Here is a 6637-nt window from a genome sequence, read left to right as displayed (position 1 = left end):
TTGAGCATCTTTTCATGTGTTTGTTGTCCATTTGTATGTATATATATATATATGTTTTTTTGAGAAATGTGTACTAAAATGCTTCATGCATTTAAAAAATCACTTTATTGACATAAATATTTACTGTATACAACTTGATGAGTTTGAAGATAAAGGTTTTTCTATGAAGCCATCACCACAAACTATGCCATGAACATATCCACCACTTCCAAGTTTGCTCTCATTCTCTATTATTATTATTTAATATTAATATTATCATTATTTAATAATAACAATAATTTACTATTTTTGAGACAGTGTCTCATTATGTGGCACAGGCTGGCCTTTTAATTCTGGGACTTGAGCATCCTCCTGGGCAGCTAGGATTGCAGGTGTGTACCCCAATGTTTGGCTTATTATGTATTTGTGATAAGAAACACTTAACATAAGAGCTACCCTTTTAGCAAAATCTCAAGTGTGCAGTACAATGTTGTTAACTTTAGGACTGTATGGATGGTAACAAGCATGTGAAAAAAAAATGCTTCATATCACTGCCATTTGGGAAACTCAGAAGCTCAGTGGATTAGAGAAGGGGGAATGAAGGAAAGGGAGGGGGAATGGGAATAGAAAAGACAGTAGAATGAATGGGACATAACTTTCCTGTGTTCATATATGAATACGAGACCAGTGAATTTCCATATCATGTACAAGAATGGGATCCTAATATGAGTAAATTATATTCCATGTGTGTATAATATGTCAAAATACACTGTCATGTATATCTAAAAGAACAAATGAAAAATAAGAAAAAATGAATAAGCAGAATGGCTTGAGCCAGTTCTCAAAGCTACTGAGGGCAGAGGCTCAGTGCCTATGGGGAGGAGCCCCAAGATAGCAGCAGGACATGAAGTAGTGATCACCCCCTTCCTCAGAGGTACCTGCCATGTTCATTGAAGGGGATTCCCAGATATTTTAAGGGCTTTCTGCATGAAATCAAAGCAGATGTTGATCCTGGGGATGTAAAACCATCACAGCCCACTTGTTAGCCTAAGAGGGTGTGTTGGGTGACTTATGCATTTCTGGCTCAGGTCCTTCTCACAGTGGGTGTAGTCGCATGGATTCATCCTGCGACGGTGATGTGTACTTTGAATGGACATGCTGAATAGTGGGAGAGCTCCTGTATCAGTTCCTGGGCCCACAGATAAGAGCAAACAGAGCCGTTTGAGAGTCAGTACCTCCATACCTCAGCCCACACCAGGATGGTAAATAAATAATACTGCATTCCTTGAGGCGTGGCAGACTAGTACCAGCCATAAAGACAGACTTTTCAAAGTGAAGTGACACCAGGAAGACAGCAGAGAACAGCTTTCAACTTCTGTGCCTCCACAGAAAGCTTGGAAAAAAAGAAAGAAAGAAAGAAAGAAAGAAAAAGAAACATTGTCTGAACTCTGGAAACTAGTCAAAGTCTTACAGAAACCAAGAAAACAGTGATACCAGGAAAAGGCACTTAAAAGCCTTCTGGCGCGTTTGCTCACTCTTGCCCCCCCACCCCCCACCCAGCTTGGTCCTGAAGACCGTAGCCCACTTTCCCAGTGTGGGACCTTGAACTCTGGTTCCAGAGGGAGCAAAAAAGACAAATTATTGCTTGTCCATTCTAATCTATTGGGCTACCTGAAAGACTAATGGGAGGTGCCTGTTTGTTTTGTGTGAATTTGAACCCACTCAGGGAAGAGAAGTGATCTAGTTTGTTTTTGTGGTGCTGGGGATGGAACCCGGGGTCAGCACTCTATCAGTGAGCTGCACCCCAGATCAGTTTTGACAGGGATGTCCCTGAATGTCCAGAACTAAAGGTCAGACTAGTCTGCATGGTCATGCAGTGTGGTGAAGTGCTTCAGGCCAGGTGACCCTGCGTGTCCTGGTGGCTCTAGCATGGTGTGCACCATTGGCACCAGGTATGACCTGTCAGCCTGTACTTTCTCTCCTGAGGGAAGAGTTTTTCAAGCTGAATATGCTGTAAACTCTGAAAATAGTAGTACAGCTATCAGGATGAGATGTAAAGACAGTGCTGGCTGTTGGATAGAAAAATCAGTCCTTTCTAAGCTTATGAAAAAGAGTTCAGTAAATGACTGAGTGTTGGCCAGCATGTTGGGATTGCCATAGCAGGTCTGTTTGCAGATGCTCATTCTTCAGCAGACGTAGCAAAAGAAAAACCTCCAACTTTATATCTACATTTGGCTGCAACATTCCACTAAAACGTCTCATAGACAGGTGGCCATGTACAGACACTTGTGTACCCTCCACAGTGCAGTAGTTAGACCTATGTCAGGGTCTTACCAGATGAACCACACGAGGGACCCATTCATCAGGGGTGTGTTGTTGGCAAAGCCAGGCTGGCTGTGAAGACAGTGATAGAGAATTTCAGATGAATGACATGACCTGCTGTAAGGGTAAAGGAGTTGTGACAGTGACTAACATAGTAGTCAGTGAAGTTAAAGATGAGGCTTTTGAACTAGATCTCTGCTGGGTTCATGGATTGACTAAAGGAGGATATGAAGGGTTTGTTCCAGAAGATATAAGGGTAGGGGCAGAGAAATATGCTAAGGAATCTTCAAAGGAAGAAGATGAATCAGATATTCATAGTATATAACATTACTTCAGTATCTTCTCTGTTACACATTTCTATGAAAGTCTCAAAACATAAAAAATTGAAAAAATAAAAACCAAACCAAGAAACAAAAAGAACTCAGAAAAGTCAGTAAACAAATGGATGACTACAACCTTCAACAATTAAGATCAGAAAACCCTGGGAAAAGGAAACATGTGATTTCCAAAAATTACCACATCATATTATTATAATAGTTTTCAATAAGAAATCACAAAGTTGACAGGGAATTATGGGCCATTTATAAGAAAAAAAATGACAGAAACCATCCTTGAGGAAGCCAAGATGTTGGGGTTTCTAGTCAAAGACATGAAATAAACTGTCTTAAATATGTTCAACGAGCAAAAGAAAACCATGGACAAAGTACCAAAGGAAATAAAGAAAATGATGCATGAACAAACTGAGAATATTAATTGAGAAAAACAGATACTGTTAGTCAATTTCTGTCGCTATGATGAAGTAGCAGAGATGAAAAATTTATAAGAAGGAAAGATTTATTTGACTAATGATTTCAAAGGTTTCAGTTCCTAGTTGCTTGCCCCGTCACTCTGTGCTTGTGGTAGCACAGTATGTTTTGGTGGGCACATGTGGCAGAGGAGGTCTGTCAACCTCACCAGAACTGGGAAGCAAAAAGAGAAAGAACGAGGAAGAGGCCATGGGGCCCTTTAAGGGTGTGCCCCAGCAAACTGACTTCCTTCTAGTAAGACCCACTTCTTAAAAGTTCCACCCCCTCCAAATAGCACCTCAAGCTGGGGCCAAGCCTTCAACACATGAGTTTTTGGGGGACATTCTAGATCCAAACTATGACTTGCCACTCCTGTTTGATTGATGTCCATCTCACGATGCAACATGCATCTTGTCCATCTCCAAGTGTCCCCAAGTCTCAACAGTTCCGGCATTATTCAAACATCCAAGTCCAAAACTTCCTCTAAGACTTATGGAGAACTCAACTGTGAACCCCTATAAAAATAAAAAGAGCAAGTTATAAACTTCCAGATACAATGGTGCAGGGCAAATATTCCTGTCCCAAAAGGGAGGAATAAAGGCATGAAAAGGAAAAACCAGACCAAAACACACAGGGCAAATGTTAAAACATGTCCTCATGTGCAGCATCTGGGACATGTGGTGGCATGCTGTGAGTTCCAAAGGGCTTGGCCAGGGTGTGAAGGTGATCTGGCTATGGCATCCATCATCCCATCAATCACCTGGCTCATCTGGCTGGCCAGGCACGGTGCCCTTCTTCACTCACCATTCTGTGTGCATCCATGCTCAGTGGGAGAGGGTGACATTTCCCCATAAAGAAGGAACATTCTTCCTCCTTTTCTGGCTGTGCTCAACTGCTAATATCTCCAAACAAGGTTTCAAAGTCCAAAGGGCTTGGCCAGCCCACCCCCATGTCTCTGCTTGCTACCTACAGCTCCTTTTAGCAGGTGGTCCATGTTCCTAGCATCTCTAATCTGTGGAGTCTCCATTGCAGCTTTTGCTTTATTCTTACAGTTTTATGCATCACCATGTTGGGGGCTTCTTGTAGTGACTTCAAGCCTGCCACATACTGCCTAGACTCCTGGTTTTCCTCTGAAATCTCAGTGGACACCTCTAGGACCCCATATCTTGTGCATCTTGCATGACAGAAAAACCATGTTCAATGAGCATCATGTGGATGATGCTAGGGTCTGCTGCTAGCGTGAGCTGTATCAGGGCTTGTTTAATCATGGCTTCAGCAGTTTCTGAGTGCTCACAGCAAAAAGAATGCCCCAACAATTTCCTAGGTGACCCTGTGCAGAGGGCGCCTTGGGCTCAGGCTTGCCTTTCCAATGAAAGGTCTACACCCTAACCCTTTGAGCCTGTCATAGATGGGGTCTTACTGATTACTGGAATTCCATCAAGGGATCTTTTCTACTGTCTTGGTGAAAGAAATTAGCTTCTTTTAATGGTGCTATCTCTTTAGCAATGGCACCCTTCTTGAGGACACTTTTACCCTTGCTCCTTTTTTGGACAAACTACAACTTTTTCAAATATTTCCACTCTACGTTTTGCTCCCAATTCTCACTGTAAATCCAGCTAAAAGCATCCTGCTACAACCTGAATGCTGTGCTGCCTTGAAATTTCCTCTGCCAGATTAATTAGTTCATCACCTTTAAACTCAGCCTCCCATGAAAATCCAGAGCATGGACAAAATGTAGACAAATAATTTGCCAGAATGTAATGTATGGCTGCTAGTCTAATTCCTACTGGAGTCCTGTTTCCCCCCAAAACCTCATCATCATGGCCTTCACTGTAGCATTTCTGTCACTATGTTGGTCTCAGAGCCTTCACCTGAATCACCCATTATGCTCTGCTTACAGAACTCTAGGTTTAATTTAGTTTGTTTCCCCAAACTTTTCCAAATTCCTTCTGCAGACCAGTTCCAAGGGTTTCTGTCTTACTTTTTGGTATCAACATTCTGTGTTGATTTCTGTCACTGGGACAAATATCTGAGATAAACAACTTAAAAAGGGTGAGAAGTTTATTTTGGCTCATGGTATCAGAGGTTTCAGTCTGTGGATGCTTGGCCCTGTTGCTCTGGGTCTCTGGTGGCCGGGGACATCATGGCAGGAATGTGTGGTAGAGGAGGCATCTCCTCATGATGGCTAAGAAGCAAAGCGGGGAAGAAGAGGGCCTGGGATTCCAAGGTTCCCTCCAAGGGCACACTCCTGATGGCACCACCTCCTCCCAAGGGCACCGCAGGCCACTGATCAACTTTTAGCCCACGATATGTCAGGGGACATCACAGATCCAAACCATAGCTGTTTCCAACCAGAAATTCTGGGACTCAAGGGTACAAAAGCTGCCTTGAAAACCTACTAAAGGAGCTCAACAGCAGACTTGAGCAGGCAGAAACAAGGTGTGGAATGATTCAGTTGGAGGAAGAGAAAGAAAAGGGAGTTAGAAAAAAATGAACAGAGCCTGGGGGACCTTTGGACATCACCTAATACACAGATTATAGGAGTTCCAAAAGGAGAGAAAGAAATGGGCAGAAAACTTATTTGAAGAAATTATGATCCCAAACTTCCCAAATATGAGGAAAGACATTAATATACAGATAAGAATTCAAAGAACTCCAAGAGATATACATCAAAACACATTATCATCCAAGTCATGGCACCAAACATATGCACATACACACACAATCATAAACGGTCAAATTTTTGCCTGTATTTGCTCATTTAGGTCATTCTTTAATTCACAGATCACTTTAATTTTGAACCTTCTGAACTCCTTCTCTGATATTTCATCAACTTCGCTGTCCATGGCTTCTGTTATTGTAGTGTCCTGGTTTGTTTGGGGCACTTTCCTCCCCTGTTTTTTCATGTTGTCTATGTGTCTTCTTCCTTGCAGCGTGGATCCTGAACCTCATGCAAGCTGGTGAGGGCAGATCTGGGCCAGGCTTGAGCTCCTGCAGTAGTCTGCTGGTCAAAATGGGTGTCCTGGCTGGGGGCTGGGCTCTGGTGGGTGTCCACCTATGGTGGGATGGACTGGGACCTACTGTGAGCCTCTGTCCTGGTCCTGTACAGGCCGGTGTGGGTGGATCTGGGCCGGGCCTGCCTTCTCGCTATATCATAAACTGTCAAAAGAAAAAGAGCAGAAAGAGAAAAGCAACCTGTTTTATATATATAGTTGATTTCCTACCAGAAAGTATGAAAGCTATTTGGGATGACAAAATTAAAATTTAAAGAAAAATTCTTTCAATCAGCAATTCTATTGCCACAAAACTATGCTAGATGACAAAAAGGTGGGACGCAAAGGTGTGGAAAAACACCAAGCTGTGTGCATAGCACCTGAGGCCTGGGGTGGCTCTATTATTGTCAGACAAAATAGATTTCAATTCATAAAAGGCTGCAAGAGACAAACAAGGATGTTTTATATGTTGGGAAAAGTTCGAATGTACTAAGAAGATGTAAGTACAAACACATTGTCTTAGTCAACTATTTCGGTGCTGTGACTAAAGGATTTGAC

The 6637-nt window shown here is 42.5% G+C and overlaps 1 pseudogene; it reads left to right on the top strand.

Annotated features, from left to right (window-relative positions):
* The first annotated feature begins 1908 nt into the window (after nt 1-1908).
* Nucleotides 1909-2626, top strand: LOC114106310 (proteasome subunit alpha type-3 pseudogene; annotated as a pseudogene).
* Nucleotides 2627-6637: the final 4011 nt, after the last annotated feature.

This window comes from Marmota flaviventris, chromosome 3, assembly GCF_047511675.1.
Source record: "Marmota flaviventris isolate mMarFla1 chromosome 3, mMarFla1.hap1, whole genome shotgun sequence".
NCBI classification, from domain to species: Eukaryota; Metazoa; Chordata; class Mammalia; order Rodentia; family Sciuridae; genus Marmota; species Marmota flaviventris.
The sequence above is the reverse complement of the archived record's forward strand: the minus strand, read 5'-3'. Positions and strand labels throughout refer to the sequence as shown.